At 31.1% G+C, this 19731-nt stretch overlaps 1 protein-coding gene and 2 non-coding genes across 5 annotated transcripts in view; 1 reads left to right on the top strand and 2 right to left on the bottom strand.

Annotated features, from left to right (window-relative positions):
- Positions 1-19731, bottom strand: part of LOC129944220 (otoferlin-like) — a 199237-nt gene that overhangs the window by 38952 nt on the left and 140554 nt on the right. The gene's annotated exons all lie outside the window — the stretch shown is intronic.
- Trnar-ccu (transfer RNA arginine (anticodon CCU)) lies at positions 13264-13336 on the bottom strand. Its single transcript has one exon. It is a non-coding gene; the product is annotated as a tRNA-Arg (tRNA).
- On the top strand, positions 13901-13973 carry Trnar-ccu (transfer RNA arginine (anticodon CCU)). The gene has a single exon. It is a non-coding gene; the product is annotated as a tRNA-Arg (tRNA).

Here is a 19731-nt window from a genome sequence, read left to right as displayed (position 1 = left end):
AAGAACTTGATTTTGTAATAGAATACATTTTTCGAAAGACTACCAAATAAACATTTCACAATTTAAACATAAAATATTAGTACAATACGTAATAAAATGGCTCTGTCGCCCAAAAACTCTTTCAGATGTGTTTTAACATTTAGAATTTCGTACAAAATGTTTGTTTATCGAAATTTTGAGTTCTGATCACTCAAAATGTTTGGTAAATACAAAATTCCGGAGGAGCAGCAAAGTTTTCATCCAACATAAATGTCATAAGGCCCAAATTTAACAAAAAAAAAGAAACCTTTTTGTGATTTCTAATTTAAGACGTTTGTTTGGGATATGTGACATTTTATTTGGGCTATGTATCGTTTGGGTGATAGCCAATAAGAAACGATAGAAATAATTCATCCTAATGCCCAAAATAACTGTCTCAAAGTTAAACCCCTTTGTCGTAAGATTCAATTTTAAAATTATTTTGAGCTAAATGACAACTAACGATTTTGGAGTTCTTTAATCTAAAATTTATTTGGGCGTTACGACATTCAAATTTGGGCGTTACAGTTTTGGGCGAAAAGACCTAACGACAAAAATATTATTTTATAAGAAGTAATAAAAATGTACCGATACAGTGCATTGGCATAGACGTTGTCTTTTACTTGGCCCCGAAAACAGAGTCTTCCTCCCAAGTTCTTGTTAGATTACTTCAAAGGTGACAGCTGTCAAAATCGATTGCCATTGGAACCTCTTATTGGGAAACATTACATAATTAAAATACAAAACTACACAATAAACAAATATTTAAAATCATTTTGAAGTTTCTTTTTTTCAATATTGATTTAAAATTTTGTGTTTTTACTAATTTAATTTATTAAAAAATAATTTTCGAATAAGTAATGATAAATGTCTAGGTCTACTTTTGGAAATGTATAAAATATAAGAACGATACCTATGAATTGTTGCAGAACATCAATCCACTCGTAGATACTCTTTTCTTTTGATAGATATACAAAACAGAAAAAAGTTGAGAGTTTGAGAAAATCTCTCCAAAAAAATAAGTAACCTGTTGGACTTGAATTGTAGTTGAAGCAACAATCTGACTGAACACCAACACCACACCAACCTTAGAAGTGCGTGTTGCTTGCCATTAGTATTAAAATGAATAGAACAATCAAACTACTAACCAATGTGCATGATGATGTTTTAAACAACATAAATGGATTTTCCAGTAGCACTACAAACGATAACAACAACAACAACAACAAAGCTTCTTTCAAACCATTATCCAACCAACAATGGTTAAGGTAGCTACAAGCAACAGTTGTTGCTTTGTCGTGCTTTGTCCTCGTGTTTTTTAGTATAATAAAACCATTCATTTCATAGTCTACTGGGTTTGCAGAATATTTATCTTTTTGTGTTGCTTTCCTTGTGAAGAAATCCCTGCTACCCTACTTTTTTTCACAACCCAACGTATTCTCTTGCCAGCCATGTTGTCGACGTAAAATAAAACAAGACTTTACCCGCCAAAAACAGGAGTGGATTAGTTCTTTTAAAAGACCTAAGCGGTCCCTTAATGAATGAGTGTATAATTTTAAAACAAGTAGCATCTTAGGATATAAAGAATAAGATTTTTAAATATCTAAAAAAAAAATAAAGTTAAACACCCACTGGTAGACAAAATTACTATATTTTTCTGTAACACAAACAAAGATTCACTGAGTTCTAATTTTGCTTTTAAATTTTAATATCAAATCAGGGGTGGAATCGGCTAAGGTGATAGTTGACTATCATTTTTTTGATAGTCAAATTAACTATCATTTTCATTCCGTCTGTGTAAGATGATTCAACTCAGTTCAATTCGATTGAACAATTTCAGATTCAAACTTTCAAAACTCGTTGTTGCCTTAGTGAAATTTTAATTGATTGTCATTTATCAACAATCAGCTTAGCCGATTCCACCCCAGGTTTTTAAAAAACACCCTATTAAAAATGTTAAAGACAACTAAAAACGGGTTTTTGGGGTTAAGTTAAAACTAAAAATGAAAGTACAAATGTCTTCTGTTTAAATCATTTTAGTTTCTTACTTAGTTTCTGGAAACTTTTATTAGGTATGAGTCTTTATTTGATTCAATATGAGGGCATTTGACACATATTTTCAAAGTTTTGAAAAATACTTTTTTTTAAATTAATTTTTTGTGCTTTGAATCTGAATTTTGATTTTTTTTTATCTGCATAAGTTTTAAAAATACCCGTTTTCAATCATCATCTTATATAATCAAATTGCTTGTACGTTGGATTGGTTATAAGAAAAAAAAATTTCCTTTAAATATTTTAGCATAAATGTTTAAGCGTTTTCTTAAAATTCATTGAGACACGTAAAATCTAATATCTTATGACGCTTTTTCGAAAATTTTATAAAATACTTTAAAAATATTAACTGAATATCGAAGAAAGGGATTATAGATTTCTAAATTTAGATAGCCTCATAACATTTTGTATAATTTTTTTTTAATTTTAAAAACTAATAGTTCAAAAACCTTACGTTATAGAGTAATTTTTAAGTAGGATTTGTTTTATGGCTATCAAAACCGAATATAAAATAACAATGTCGACTAGTGTTAACTTTTAAAAATGGTTAAAAAAGGAGACATTTTAAGTATCTTATAAAGTTGAAAAACATCGTTGCCTAATAATATGTTTAGAAGAAAAAACTTGGAAATAAGTGTTTGTTTTTTGAATATTTTCATTTGAGTTTTTAATTCTTGCTTAGCATTCCTTACTTTTTATTTTGAATGAGGGGTTTTCCAATAAGAGGTTTTGTTTTGAATAACCTTCTTTTTGCACAGATGCTACTTTAGTGTCTGAAATTTTAGAATGGAATTTGAATATGATTTGTTTTAGTTGCTAGCATAAGAATACCAATATTCGTTTACTTGGTAAAGATCATCATTTCAACTCTTGTTCGGTCGTCCTGTTGGTCTTTTAGTTTCCGTCTTTCGATCTTTGATCCTGAAGTCTTGAAATATGTCTTTTAGTTCCATCTATTACGTCAATTATTTGGGTATTGTTGCGGATTTCTTCATTTCTAACCCTTTCGCTTTGTCTTCTATTGATGGTTTTCATTTTCGTCTGATAGATCCTTAACTGTTCAAGTGATTTTGTAGTTAAGCTCAGGGTTTGTAATCCATATGTGAGCACCGAACGTCAAAAAGATATTGTATCTTCTCTGATGTGGTTTGTCATAACTTTTGTTTCGTCAGCAAATCTAAGGTTGTTAAGGTGTTGTTCATATATCATTATGCCATATTTTTTCATTGAGTTCATCTTTTGAAAAATATTATTTAGAAGTGGGTCCCCTTGTCGTACAGATCTTGTTATTCTTAATTTATGTCCTGTATTCTCTGTTTTTATTTGTACTACATTATTTGCATAAATGTTGTTAATAGTCTTAAAAAACCTTTTGATTTATATTTTTTTTTCAACAATGTTCATATTTGAGTGCATCCAACAGAATCAAATCAATCACTTTCACTGAAATATATAAATAAAAAGTATATTGGTTGTCGAAATTCACTGCACTTTTGTAGTAATTGACTCATCGCCCATGAATTCAACATGTTCCCTTCGTTGTTTCTTGATGAAATCTTAATTGATGGTTTGGTAGTGTTTTTGAAAACAAATTATAAATTATTAAAATATTACAAATTGATCTATATTTACTTATATTGTCTTGTTTTATTTTTTCTACGTATAAGTATTATGGTTGTTTCTCTACATTTTTTTTCTTAGTTATGTTTGTGTTATTTTGTTAAATAAAGATGTTAAGCTATTCTTTTCCTAAGATTATAATTTATGCAGATATTCTATTATTTCTAGTAAGAGGTTTTAGTTTGAATAGCTATTTGGGCAGTTGTTACTTTCAAAGCTTTCATATATTGACATTTGACAAGTCACACCATTGCTAACAATGAAACTATACACGAGACCATTTTTTTTATTATAAATGTCAATAACTGATTCTTCTTAAGAATTATATTATAATCCATAAGTTTTTAATTTTTCTTTCCGCGCCCTAAAAACACCGTTTTGTATTCCAATGTTAATCTGCCTCTGGTCAAATTAGTTTGTTCGACACAGAGGGTTGTAAATACAGTAGAGCAAGGCTGTTCGAGATAATAAGACAACGGAAGGTTATTCATATGTATATCTACGGATTGTCTGTGTATGTTTGTTTGGGGTTGTGCGTATGTTTCCATTTTCTCACAAGGATTGTAAGGAATATAAGTACAATGGCATCTGGTGGTTTCCGCTTCAGGATTCTGAGCCAAACCTACATTCAGACGTATACCTATGCCTACCAGTATATGTAGGTTCAACAGAATACAAAGCAAAAAAAAGGTTTTCTCTGTTGGAAGTCTCGACATCGATTTTCATTGCACGGAGCACAGCACACAAAAAACGGTATTAAATGGGCCACAAGAGCTTCGAGCAGAGCCGATTTTCAATCGAAACAAAATTTACATTATGAAATAAGTTAAGTAGAAGAGGATCTTTCCAGTTTTGTCGCCGAAAGCCACACAAATGTTTCTTTGTTTTTTTTTTTAATAAAACTTGGCTGCCTTTTCGAAGCCAAGTAAATATTTTCCATTTAAACCACAATATTCTTCATCCAACAGACTATACCTCCCTCCTTTTAGTGAAATGAAAATTTAGTGGATTGTATTGTGTGCTTTGCTTATGCAGGTTGGTTTTGGATTCTGGAATATACGAGGCGAAAGAAATAAGCTTCAAGGTTTAATGCGCTTAGTATTGCTTAATTTTTATCGAATTCAAGGCAGAGGCTTAAATTGAAAGCTTCATTTGTTTGTTTTATTAGGGATTTTTCTATCGAATTTTGAGGGTTTATATTGTGTCTGGTTTTATTTTGTTCTATTCCTGAATTGATCCTTGATTTTGATGAGATATGAACTCGGCCAAGAGAGTTTTATTGTAAAAATCATTTGATTTAAAGTTTAAGACAGTATCGATATTGTTTACATATCGAAAATTTACCTAAACAAACATTTTGTTGTATAAAAAGAATTTCATGAAATTGTCATGCTTTGTTGAATTATTTTTCTTTTTTCTCAAGAAATTCATGTTTTAACTTCTGGTGAAGTGGATGGAAGGCCAAACAATGTTTCTGATTATAATGTCAACGACCAGTTTTTCTTTTTTATGACATGGGTTGGGTAAGAAACATAAGAAATTCCATCATACCCCATAGGAAAATGAAAAATTTTGTATCTTAAAGATTTATATTTAAATTACACTTCTGGTATAAGAGCCTTTGAGAATACAAATGTTTTCTTGGGAATTGTATTTAGAATATACAACAAAAATTTGAATTCATCTCAACGAGGGAAACTCATGGATAAAGGAACTTTTAAAAAAAATATTCTAAGGAAGAGAGCATTATTTTTACTTCATTGTAATTGTTTGTACAACGTAATGTACATGTGTACGCTTTGACTTTTGTTTGTTTTTTACGAATTTAATTCATGGAATATTGTCATATTATGGGTAGCATTTATATTTTTGTGGTTTCTAAAAGATGACTTAATAAATTTTGTTTTTGTTTAGTCATGCAGATTATGTACTTTCTTTACTCTGTTGGATGTTTCATTTTATTAACTTCCCATAGGAAGTTATTGTAATGAGTCCGATTTGTCGAATTGAAAATTTTGAAATTTCTCGACGTTTCAAGGTCCCTAGAGTCAAGATTTTTAGAAAGATATGTGTGCGTGCGTTTGTAGTTACGTTCCTACGTCCCTACGTTCGCGACGTTTTTTCGTCGTCCATAGTTCAAGAACCAGAAGAGATATCGACTTCAAATTAATTTCATTCATCCGATTTGTATTTGTTTATATTAGAAATAAAAAGCTTTAAAGAAATGCTAGTAAAATGTGCTAAAAATTAGTTTGCCAATAGAAATTTCGTTAACTAAAATAGATTTTGAAATCAAACTTTTTTTTTATGTGCAAAATATTGTTGGTAATTTTTAAATATTTTAGAAAAATTTATCTGATAACTTTTTTAACAAAACACGAAAACCTTCAAACCTTTTAAGCAAGTCAAATCAACAGACTGGATGGAAAGTTATCAGTGTCGGTCGCATTCCAGCACCTTTTGTTTGTTCTTAAATTTTTCTTGAGAAAACTTCAATTTAAAGTTTTTACTTTTGGTAAAAGGTGGTTCATTACCTAGGTTAAGCAATTCTAAGAGTTATACCGGAAGATTTATGTGCTTATATGATATTTGACCATTTTGATTTAGTACAAATTTGTTCAGTGAATTTTTTTGAAAGTTCGTTTCTTTATCTTGTAATGCTATTATCAGTCATATAAATATATTTATAGTCAAAACACCATTTTTTTTGAAATATGGAGGATGAACAAAGATGTTGAATTTTTTTTGAATTTTAGTTTAAAACTATGCAGTTACTTAGAAATTGTAAGTATACTTTTAACATTTGATTTTCATAAAGAAATGATTAATCTTTTTCGGGATATCGAATTTTGAAAAAAAAAAATAATATTTATTTTTCAAATTCTAAAAAATGACATTTTTGATCATCAAACATTATTTAGACAGTATAAAAGTCGGTGGAGAAAACAAAATAATAGTTTTATGGGGGAAACTCTGCTAGAGTCGCAAGTAAAAAAGACTGGGATGTGCCCACTTTGATAACGTCCTATCCATCCATCCATGCCTGTCTGTCAATTTTTCTAAAACTAACAAAACATACATACATCATTCGATACTTAAGTCGAAAAAAATTTGTTTAAGATTTTTGTTGTTTTTGTAGGATTTCGAGTTTTGTAAAAAAGTTGCCTATTGAGCTTTTCTAACAAAATAACTAAAGTTAACAACAATATTTTGCATATGATAAAATGAGTTTCATTGCAATATCTTAGCCAAGTCTTGAAATTTATAAAAGCTTTTTTGTAAAGTTTTTCTTTTAAACAAATTATTTAGTGAATTTTTCTAACAAATATAACTTAAGTTAATAGCAATATTTTGTATGGAATGAAATACTTTTGAAGTATTTTATTTATTCTCAAGATATTAAAGTCAAAAATCTGTTTAGTAGTATTTTTCTAAGGTTTAAAAAATGTCACTTCGATTTTCTTACACATTTTACCTAATGGAAAAAAACGTAAGTTTCTGTATGCATAACATAATTTTGGCGTAGTATCATTTATTTTATTGACAGTTCTTAAGATTTTGCTTACTAAAAACGGTATCATGGACATACTGATATCATTAAGATTCGGATGTCTTTGAAACGTCGCGTCGAGGAATATCAAAAAATTTCAGTTTGACAGATCGGACCGATTACAATAAGTTCCTATGGGTAGTTAAATTCTGTCTACTCGAAAATTTGAAGAACATCGTATTTATCGTATAAGTAATTTTTAGAGTCTGTTAAAAAGTTAAAAAAAATCATTTAACAGATTTTTTTTAAATCAAAACTATATTTTCTTAAAAGATCGTACGAATATTTCTATGTTTCTAAATTGTTGATATATTAAATTCCCATAGGAAGTTATTGTAATGGGTCCGATTTGTCAAATTAAAAATTTTGACATTTCCCGGCGTTTCAAGGTCCCTAGACTCGAAATAAAAGATTTTTAGAAAGATGTCTGTGCGTGCGTTCGCGACGTTTTTTTCGTTCTCCGTAGCTCAAGAACCAGAAGAGATATCGATTTCAAAAAAGAGGCTGGGATGCTACCCACACTGATAACTTCCCATCCCGTCTGTCGATTTGTCTTGCTTAAAAGTACTCGTATCAATTTTTAACAAATTTGCGTACTGTAGATTTTATTTTTTTATGAAAAAAGGGAGTGTTGGATTTTTATATAAAAGTTACTGATTATCGAAAACAATATTTTCTGTGAAATAAAATAAGTTTTAAGTTTGAAAGAAAATGTTTATCAAGTTTTAGTGTTGTTTTTCTTTTTGGAGTTTTATTTCTTGTAAGAAAACTGTCAATTCGGTTTTTTTTTTTTCAAAATTGTATGGAATGTTAAAAACAATATTTCTTATAAAATAAAATTAGTTAGAAGCTATTATCTCAAATTTTTGAAAAGATATTTAAGTCGAAAATCATTTTTTACCAACTTTTCTTAATTTTTTTTCAGTTTTTAATTTTTTGTACAAAAACTGTTAATTCGATTTTTTTCAAAATTAACATTGACAACAATATTCTTTGAAAGTTAAAAGTAGTTTAAAGCCAATATCTACAATTTTTGAAAAGATATTTGAATCGAAAATCAATTTTTACCAACTTTTATACATTTTTTTTTATTTTTTGTAAAAAAACTGTAAATTCGATTTTTCTCAACATTTTTCAGAATGTTGAAAATAATGTTTCTTATAAGATAAAGTAAGTTTGAAGCCTAAATGCCCAGTTTTTGAAAAGATATTTGAATCGATATTCAATTTCTACCAACTTTGAGTAATGTTTTATTTAGATTTTTATTTTTTGTAAAAAAGCTGTCAATTTGATTTTTCTCAAAATCTTATCAGATGTCAAAAACATTTTACTTCGTTACACAAAATTGTTTTGGAGATAAAATCATTTTTTATTCGTAAAATTTTCAAGGTGACAAATTTTTGTTTCAGTTTTTTTGATTTATAAAAAAAACCGTTAATTTTATTTTTTCCAAAAATAAGCATATTTGGTATCTCATTACAATAAATAATATAATATTTAATTCAAGTCCCTAGCGTTTTTGGTTCGTAAGATATTTAAGGTGAACCAAAATGTTCACCTTTTTTTTGAAACTGCTATGGTTAAAAAACGACCCACGCAATTTTCTTGAGAGCCCTTTCTGCATCTTTCTGCCTTATTATCTGCATAACAAATTTATTTGAAATCGATATCTCTTCTGGTTCTTGAGCATAGGACGACGAAAAAAACGTCGCTAACGTACGTACACACGCACGCACAGACATCTTTCTATAAGTCTTTTATTTTGACTCTAGGGACCTTGAAACGGCGAGAAATTTCAAAATTTTTATATAGTGAGAATTTTGGTCTGGTCTTAATGTTGAAAAGACGTTATTTTAATTTGTAGATTTTGAAAAATTGTTTTCAAATTTGTTATCAATAAAAATAAAACCAATTGATGGTATTTAAAGACTTTAAATTCAATGCGTTTCGCACATGTACAGTGAGACAGTGAGATTTTAAGACTTTCGACAAAATCTGCTGATTGTGTGAACAAATAATTTTTCATTGAAAGGTATTTCGCTTTTGTCAGTTTTTGGTAGCTTAGATCTGACAATGGTTTGTACTTAGCTTTATAATAATAATAAAAATAATGTCAGTTGTCAAATAACACAAAACTCTTGAAATCATTAAATGAACATTTTATGAATGACGATGACAGCTATGTATATGAATAACTGTCGGCTAATTCACCTCAATCTGCCCAATAACCTTGAAAAATCTTTTACCAATGAATATACATATCTAAAAAAAATCCACATAAATATTCAAATAAAAACCATTCAAATAGAAAATGAACATTTAAAACATAAAAAAGGTACATATAAATAAATTAACTTAGAGCCAGAAGCAGTTTGAGTTCATTCATTTAAAAACAAAAAATAAAACAACAAACAAGAACAAATTTAAATTAAAAACAGATTTTGGGAATTTACCCTTACCCTTCAATCTTTCTATGTACTATATACATACATATGTATGTATGTATAAATGTATATAACCATAGCCAATATTGAAACTGAAACCCTTAAAAAAAATCAATTTATACCATAACAGCCTTAGGCTTCATGTGGTTGTTCTGTTTAAGAGAAGCTCGTCAAATATAAATAAACAAACAAACAACAAGAAAAAAAACTGTGTTTCTTTTGGCTTAAAATAAGTTAGATAAGATACAAGTATGTGTGTACAAAAGTATGATCCAACTTGTACCTACTTTAAGAAGATTAACTTTTTCAACACGCAGACTTCAGAAACAAACAAGACGACCATCTTAATCTAGACCTTCATCATATTTTAACGTTTAAAACTTTTAAATTCAAAATTTTCCTTGAAAGAAGTATGTTCATGCATATGTATAACTACAAACAGTTTCGAAATAACGTATAACAAAACCATTAAACCAAAAAAAAGAGTGTACTTCTTTACTAAATGGAAATATAATGTGTCATTGATTTTAAGATGATAATAATGATACACTTGGTCGTTTTTCTTTTACCACTTTTGAATGTATCCCATTTATTACTTGACTTTCCCTTGAAAAGCTCTTCACTTTTATAGGACCTTATACAACTATGATTTCAATCACGTTTTCCTATTATCATCATCATATTCGTATGTATTCAAACATCAAAGTCAATATCATCAGTGCCGTTTCTGAATAAATATGACATGGTCTCTGAAATCTCTGGTTTTATGAAAAGAATAACATCAAAAAAAGCAGACCACCACAAGCTTCCGTCAGACGTGTGGCTTAAAATAATATACAGCAGTTCTATTTTTGTTCATTCATATAAGAATACAGTAAAACCCATTTACGCCCTAACCATCAAAACAAAATTGAACATAGAAGTTGTTTTGATTTTAGGTCTTCAAGAAAAAAAGTCACTTTAAAGCAGTTATTTTATTTTATATAAAATTCATAGATGTTGGGAGGGGGCAGAGGGGGAATGACTTTTAGTTTTTAGATGACTTATGATACTTTGGATTAGGTTAAGTAAATAAGCTGTCGATTGATGCAGTTGTCGGCATACTCAGATCAATGTAGATCACTTGTGATATTCTGAAAGTATTATAACTTTCATGAAAAAAGTCAAAAAGCTTTGAAAATGCTCATTCATTTTTATTGATTTGGCCAATAATTTTGTATCAGAGACTACATTAATATCTTGCATTTTGGTTGTTAAAAAGCCTCTCCATACTCAATGTGTCACTGTTTAATGTGGTTTGTAAATTGGCGATGTGATTGAACCTAGTTTATACGAAAATTATTTGTACGTCGTATATATATATGCCACACAACCAACGCTTCACAATTTTGTTGGGGAAATTTGTTCACCATGTTTTTTCTCGAAGACTCGAAGAGGTAATCACAATTGGTTATTGAGATCTTGGAATTTAACACCAATCGATTTTTTTTTTGGGTTCACATGAAAGATTAGGTCTACAATTAAATTCAGCTTCATGATTTATATTTGTGAAGGGGATTATTTTAAGCAGATTATATACTGCTTTTATATATGATATTGTTTTTCATGTTAATAGCATACGTTCGCCTGATTTCTATCAAAAATATCCGCTTTTTCTAAAATATCTAATTGAAATCTTTTACTAGAAAACCATATATTAAACAAGTTTTAAGGGTCAGGAGGAAAGGGGAGAGCTAATTATATGAGTGAACCATTGGGAAAATTGCACCTTGAAGATAATTAAAAAGAAGGAGTATAACAAACATAATCGGGTTATGGTGAAGGAAGAAACAAGGTGTACTTTTAACAAATAACACAGGTTACCATTCAAAGTTATGTTTTTTTAAGAGCCTTAAGAGATATTAATACACATCAACTCCCTGGTCCGGATGGTATCCACGCTATTGGTCTGAAAACGTTTGCTTTAACACTGGCAAAACCACTGTGAAAGCTTTTTTATCTGTCCTTCACCCTAGTTCTCGTTCCGATTGGATGGCAAACATTGTCCAGCCCATCTCCAAAACAGGTGAATCTTTGTCACCCTCCAATTATCTATCGATGACACTTACGTTCCTTTTCTCGAAGGTCATGTAAACGATGATTAATTATCAGCTCAAGAAATATCTTGAAGATTGAAAGCTTCTTAATGACGGCTTTTGAAGGTCCATTACCATCTCACTTCACAACAGTGAAGAAAATCTGTACATCGTTTTGTAGAAAGCAAAATTATTGCGCTTGATATTTCAAAAGCTTTTGATAGGATTTGTCATCAGGCTGTCTTATCGAAAACGCGTGCTTTCGGTTTTCCTCTATCCCTCCTTAATTAGATTAGTAATTACTTTTCCCATCATTTAATATAAGTTGTATTTAATGGTTAGAAGTTTGAAAAACACAAACTAAATGCTGGTGTGCCCTAGAGTTTTGTTCTATCTCCAACACTCTTTCTCAATTTTTATAATGATTTACTGTCTGGAACTTCTATAATCCAATACAATGTTTTGCGGTTGAATAGTGCTCTTAGCTTTTCATATTCGTTTTCTGACCCACATCCCTCTTATTTGGATGTCGAACCCCCACGACAAAATATGATAAGCTCATTAAATTCCAAACTAAACTGAATTGTACAGTGGGAATGCAGGAAGGGAATTGTTTCGTTAAAGCGAGTTAAACACCTCTTGGCATTATCCACAGAAAGAACTATCCAACTAGACTGGAATCTTGATATTGTCGATATGCGTATACTCCGACACATTCTATCAAACTTTTGCTCCCTTTCATAATGCTTAAATTGTGTCTCTGCATAATAAGGGTAAAAATATCACCTTGAGTGCTCGCTTATTATTAAAGAAAAAACTATAGAGACTTGTGGTTTATAATCTGAACCACGATCTAAATTTTAATTCTTTCAGCAGTAATACCCTCATCCTTCATAGAAAGTTCATCATTTCTCTTTTAGTCTATTTTCGGAAGCGTTGCTAACTACAGGGATTCCTTTCTTTTGCTGCACTTCACGAATGTGCATTATCTTTTCAATCCTATCCTACGAGTACATTCCTGATAGCTCGCACGGTATTTAACTTAAGAAAGGCATCTATACCTAGTTACAACAAAAAAAGGCTAACATTTATACTCTTTTCAAATCTCCGTAATTCTTATGTTATATTTCATAATAAATATAAGCGGAATAGACTGTATATCTGGAAGACACGTTTTCTCTGTCATGACACATTATGAGAGGTGATTTTGAATTGGAAACATAAAATATACGAATGTATGCATGTACATAAGTGTAAACACTAAAATCTGCGTTACCTGAATGACTATGTAAAGTGTACATAAATAAACATTAAACATTTGTACATGTATCATGCGACTATATATGTATCTAAATAGAATGTTTTCGGAAACACCATTCTCTATGGTCCATTAAATTAATTAAGAGTTTTGTTTTTAAATCAAATACGAATATAATTATGATAATTTTATTTGTATCAGTTTATTGATAAATTTTGTTGTTGGGAAAAAAAGAATGTCAATCTTTACCCCAGATGGGACTCGAACCCACAATCCCCGGCTTAGGAGGCCGATGCCGTATCCATTGGGCCACTGGGGCGTTAACTTATTCTATTTTGTATAAAAAAGCAAACCGATTGTTTGCATCTCATTAGAAATAAAATAGAACCACCACGATGCTAAATCCACATATTTATGCTGAGATGAACTTAAGTTGTGTCACAGGTACACATGAGTATTGTTTCAAAAACCTTCCATAAATAATCAAACACTTTAAAATCAACTAAAATCTCATTCAAATGTGGAACTATTTTCGAATTGTTAAAATGTATGTATATTTCTATAAATCAAATCAAGTTCATATTTAATTCTTATTAACATGCTCAAAAACAAACAAATAAATAATGAATGTTCGAAATATTCAACTCACGTAAGTTTACTTATGTACATATTTCATTTTCAATCTCACCACCACCACCCACCCACATAACACAACACACATGACGCATGGCAGCAGCATAGTACAACTTCACGCAACGTAATCGAATGAAAAATGAACTTCTAAATATAAATTCATCCAACATTCATTCTTATGTCTACACTTTTATGGGAGCTTTGGTAAGGTGATGCTTGTTGTGTTAACTTCGTGAACATAGTGGCAACCGCCCCAGTGGCCCAATGGATACGGCATCGGCCTCCTAAGCCGGGGATTGTGGGTTCGAGTCCCATCTGGGGTAAAGTCAAATATTTTTTAAAAATATGGTTTCAAGGTTGGGAATGGTACAAGGAACATGGTAGTCCTGCTTAAAATATATTTTCTACATGTGTAGGGTAAGTTGAATTGGTAGTTGGTTTTGTAATACTTTTGATACAACTTATAAAGGTGCTCCTATACATAAGTATGTATTAATTTTACTGGCGATGTTAAGGTTTTTTAGAAAAGCTAAATATGGCTATTGTGTAGGAGTGTTTAAGAATAATTAAAATTTCTTTTAATTATAGGGAGCAAAACAAAATTATATTTGTATGTATTAATTTGACGTACGTATTATTTTTAAATTTCTTAAAAATGATTGAGTTGTGTTTGATTAAATTATTCATGCAAAAGCTTCAAAAAGCTTTTAAAGCACTTCGTCATTTGCAATAAGTCTTTTATTCCATTCGTCAAAAATTGGAGATTTTAATGAAACATGACATTGCGATGGTAGAAAAGTCGAAAAACGTGGGTCCCAGATTCAGTTCGTCTGTCTGTCTGTCCTCGTTCCTACAGCAGGTTCGCGTAGGACATTTTTTCTACCTTGACATCTTTCATTAACAAAATATGTTTTTCTATTAATCCAGAAGGGTCCCATAAAACCGTCCGATAGGTATTCATTGTAACTTTTTTCGTTGTCCATATCTCAAGAACCAGTAGAGATATTGACTTCAAATAAATGTTCATATACAGATAATGAAACAGAAAGGAGTCTCAAAAGAAATTGTGTTTTTTTTACTCAATTCAAACCCAAATATCTCAAGAGCCACATGATTTGATACCAAACTGTTACAGTTTTGAAAAACTGTAAATAACGGTTTTTCTTTTTAAATACAAAAAAATAATTGCCACCTTGAATATCTTACAACAAAAAATTATTGTATCTCCAAAGTAATTGTATGCAACCAAAAAATATGTTTTTGAAATCTGGTAAAATTTTGAGAAATTGACAGTTTGTTCCATAGATTTTTTTAATAAGGTCGGTAGATGTTGAAAGTGTTAATCGTGGCGTTTGCTGTGTGGCATGTAGTGCCCCCTGCTAGAAACGTCATCTAGGTCCAAATTGGTCAATTTGAGCTATAAGAAATTAGTTATCATCGTTATGTAGCACTCGTTGTAGACGGTGACAACCTCACTAACGTAAATTTAAAAAACTACTTACCAATTACGCAGCTAGCCCAACCTATACACCAAACAGTAAGTTTTTGAGCATGCATTATCACCTGGTGAACCTCGCGTGGGTTGGTGTAGTCCCATAAACCGCAATTTTGCTTGTTAACAGCCATTCATTCAAAAATGCGTCTCGTCACTAAAAATGATTTTTTGACCAAAATTGGGGTCCTCTTCAAACGATTAGAAGCCCAGCCAACGAACGAACGGCGTTGTGTATGGTCATGAACTTAAAGCCCCTGAGTCAGTTGGATCTTGTTCGGGTGTAGGGCAAAGTCCCGACGCAAAATTCGCCAAGTTGAAGTCTGCAAAAGGCCGAGTTCTTGGGAAAGGCGAGTAAAAGACTGCCTCGGATTCGGCTGTACACTTTCACGGACCGCGGCGATGTTCTCAACCGAATTTGCGTTTCTTGAACGTAAGGGTTTTGGCTGATTGTTTACTGGAACTGGTCGTCTCAAATTTGACCACCAAACGTTGAAAAGTCGACTGTGAAGGGCCACCACGTTTACCGTTTCATTTGAACGTGCTGTTCAATAGTGTAACTTGCATTGATAATTTGTCATAAGCAACTGAATAATAAACAAAAGACTTATCAGATGTCACAGAACGGCCGCCACTGGCCACCAAAATCTACCCGCGCCAATTGAAAAACCCTTTATTTTTGATACTTCTTTGATCTGTACATAAAGAAATATGTATTTAAAGACAGGGTTTTTAAGGAATTTCTCAAAATTAACGGACTTTGTAAAGCAAAATCTTTAAGTCTAAGCAATGAAAAGCTATTGGAAAGTGATAAACACTTTTAAATGATTATCGAAACGTAATATTTTCAGAGGAAAAGAAGTTCAACCTGGATGGACCGAACGGATATAATTATTACTTCCATGATTTATAAAGGACTGGACCAAAAACATAATATAATTTGGAAATTCAGCCCCATTCCAAAAACTTAGCACAGACTCATCAAATTTTGACCAATTGGTGCTCCAGGGGATGGGGGGTCATATCAGCTATTAAGCTTTTGTATACAGTTAAGTTGTATAAGTAAAGATTTCATCTAAAGATTTGTTAGTAATTCAGCGACATTTACAATTGTTTTAACTTTAGTAATGCCTTAAATTCTTTTCATAAAATTTGTTTCTAAGAAAAAGAGCAATATTTAGGTTAAGTTTTCTGAAATTTGAATAATAAAGGGTGTCCCAAAAATAACGCAAGATTTGAATTAAATAGAAAACGCCGATTATAGTCTTTTTATGGTTATATTTGTATTGACTCATAAAGTACATAGGCTAGGGTTATGTATGGAATAACACATCGGACAAATGTCCTTCACGGCTTTGCATGCACATGCGCACTCTTTTGTTGAAATTTTCCATGACCATTCTGCATAAATGTGGCTGAATTTCGTTGATGCAGCGTTGAATCTCCTCCTTTAATGCACGGGTGGTTGTGGGTTTGTTGACATAGAATTGTGATTTCAAATAACCCCATAAAAAGAAGTCTAATGGTGTTAAATCACACGATCTAGGAGGCCAATTTTGATCACCGAAACGAGAGAGTACACGACCTGGAAATGTCTCATGCAGTAATTGAATTGTTTCACGGGCTGTATGACATGTGGCACCGTCTTGTTGAAACCACATATTGGAAAGAAAGAACTGTGTAATCATGTCGCGATATCAAGCACCATCAGTAACAGTCACTGCTTGACCAGCATCATTTTCAAAAAAAATATAGCCCAATTATGCCTCCAGCCCAAAATCCACACCATACAGGCACGCGTTGTGGATGCATTTGTTTTTCGACAATCACATGTGGGTTCTCCGAACCCCAAATGCGGCAATTTTGGCGATTGACAAAGCCACCAAGATGAAAATGTGCTTCATCCCTTAGGATGATTTTCCTCGAAAAATCAGGGTCCATTTGTTGATGTTCAATAATCCATTCATGAAGACACAGATCTTTGGTGAGTATACGCTGTAGAGAGGTTCTTGAAATTTGCAATTCTTGTCCACGACGTCGAATTGAGGTTCCTGGATTGTCAGCAACACTCTCACGCACTGCTTCGACATTCACATTTGAACGGCTTGATTTTGGACGACCAGTGTGTTTGGCATCTCCAACGGTTCCAGTCTCCATGAATTTTTCAATTAATCTCTTCACAGTTGACGAAGTTAAAACACTATTCCGACCATATTTTGTATGAAATTTTCGAACTGCAGCCGCCAAGCTTTTACTATTTTTGAAGTATTCTTTAATAATGAAGACACGTTGTTCTATCGTGTAACGCTTCATTTTTAATAACCCTATACTGTTAGCTGTCAAATAGCTTTTTTTCAGGATTGCCAACACTTCACTGCACAAATGGAGGCAAATTCAAATCTTGCGGTTATTTTGGGACACACTTTGGATCGTAAATTTAAAATTTAATAAATTTAATTTAATTTTTAAATTTCTGAAACTAGCCTTTAATTCTATCTTATTTTGATGCACATAAATAGTGAACACGGACGCACGTTCGTATTCCCCATAATATAAAAATGCGCCGAAACCCGAAACCGGTAAAGCAAATCGTGGGAAAGTTCAATTCTACTATTTGCAAAGTAAGCAAATAATATCATAGAGAATAAGCTTCATGTTAAATTATAAAATTATTATAAGTTAGTCTAAAATCAACAATCTAACTGGAAAGTGCAGCATCGCTTTGGACAGCGGCTTTCTATTTAGAATTTAAAATAATAAAGAAAATAAATAAAATAATGAAAAAAGAAAACAATTATGTTTTTTTTTAAATTTAGACCATAACACAAAACTTTAATTATTGCATTCGAAAAAAATTTGAATCAAACATAATGTCATGTTTGATGACGATGAAAAAAATTGCGTCCCCTCATTTCGTCCATCTGTCTGTCTGTGTCTGGCTCCTACAGCCTAAGCCATTGTGCTGATTGAAATTAAGGTTTAAGCCAATTAGCTTAAGGTGTTTTTTTTCCAATTCTTTTAATACGTAAAATAACAGCAGTCCCCATAAAAATTCTTTGGTTAAGAATCGAAAATTATTTTTTTTTTTTCAAAAATGAACCGATACATTTTTTTAAAACGTTCTCAAATTTTTGTATCTTAATTTCTACAAGAAAAACATATTGTGGTTTTGCTCCAGAAAGGTACCCCTCATAAAACCCTTATTTTCTTGTTATGTTTTCTCAAGAACTAATCGACCGATTTCAATAATCTTGTCTTTCAGTTTCAGTGCAAGCTCTTGTCGATGATCAAATTTTCACATTGTTGATCAAAAATGTCACTATTTTTTCTTTTAGATCTTAAAAAATGTAAAAATCTATTTTTTCAAGTGAATTTGCCTTAGATGTTCTAGAACTGAGATTTAAACATGAATTTCAAGAATATAAATGTCCCAAAAACAGCAAAAGTGACACTTTTGTTAGACTAATGGCCAATTGAAAACCACATTGCACGTTTCAATTCTCTTAATACAAAAGCTTTGAATCTCGTGAGTACTGAAGAAACCGTGTAATTTGTGACTGCCAATGGCGGATCCAGAGGGGGGTCGTAGGAGTGGGTCATGACCCCCCTTGGAGATAATTTTGTTTTATTTTCCTAGGGACTATCTTGAATTCAAAACTATCGTATTGCGTTAATGGATATGACTCCCATTATATTTTTAATTATTTATTTTTAATACATGAAAACAAAATTTATATTTTACTTCCTTACTTTGTTTGCCAAAAGTACTACGTTTAACAGAGGACTGGACCAAGAACATAATATGAATAGGAAATTAAACCCTTTAACAATAAAGTAGCACAAATTCATCAACTCTTGAGCAACGGACGATCTAGGGGGAGGGCAGTCATATGAGTTAAAAAACTTATGCAGTTAAGTTGTATAAATAAAGATTTCATCTAGAGATTAAACATGATTTTCCAACAAGTGGTTTGCTGTCAAAAACAACTAAAATTTTTGTTTCACTCAATTTAGAATTTGGAAAAACTTTAGTACTGCTTTAAATTAATTTCATAAAATTTGTTTCTAAGAAAAAGAGCAAATATTCAGGTTCTTAAAAAGAAACATTGAATAAGAGATCGTCAAATTGATAATAAGTTTCCTTTAAATCCTGAACCCCGCCTTCAATTTTGTCTCAAAAATTCGTAATTTGTGAATAATTTCGAACTCAAGCTCTTAATCAAACATGACATTACGATGGTAGAAAGGTCGAAAAAATCTTTTTTTTTTCATTTTCTTAGCACGAAAATTTGAAACTTTCTAAATTGTTTCCTTAATTTGGCTTTTTTCAACAAGAAAAACATATTTCGGTATTGACCCAGAAGAGTACCATTCATAAAATCGTAATTTTTTTAAGTTTTATTAGGAATGTCATTATATTTTTTTTGATTCTTAAACAAATATTGATTTTTGTTTACAAAAGTCGAAATCTCAGAAAGAGTCACCATGTAAAATAAAAAAATTATGAGCACTCAACAACTGTACACAAAATTTAAAAATTGTATACGTGATTTTCCAAAAAAAAAAGAAAAGTTAATCTAGTTTTTTTT

The sequence above is a fragment of the Eupeodes corollae genome, chromosome 2 (assembly GCF_945859685.1).
Source record: "Eupeodes corollae chromosome 2, idEupCoro1.1, whole genome shotgun sequence".
NCBI classification, from domain to species: domain Eukaryota; kingdom Metazoa; phylum Arthropoda; class Insecta; order Diptera; family Syrphidae; genus Eupeodes; species Eupeodes corollae.
This window is presented reverse-complemented; position numbering and strand designations above follow the sequence as displayed.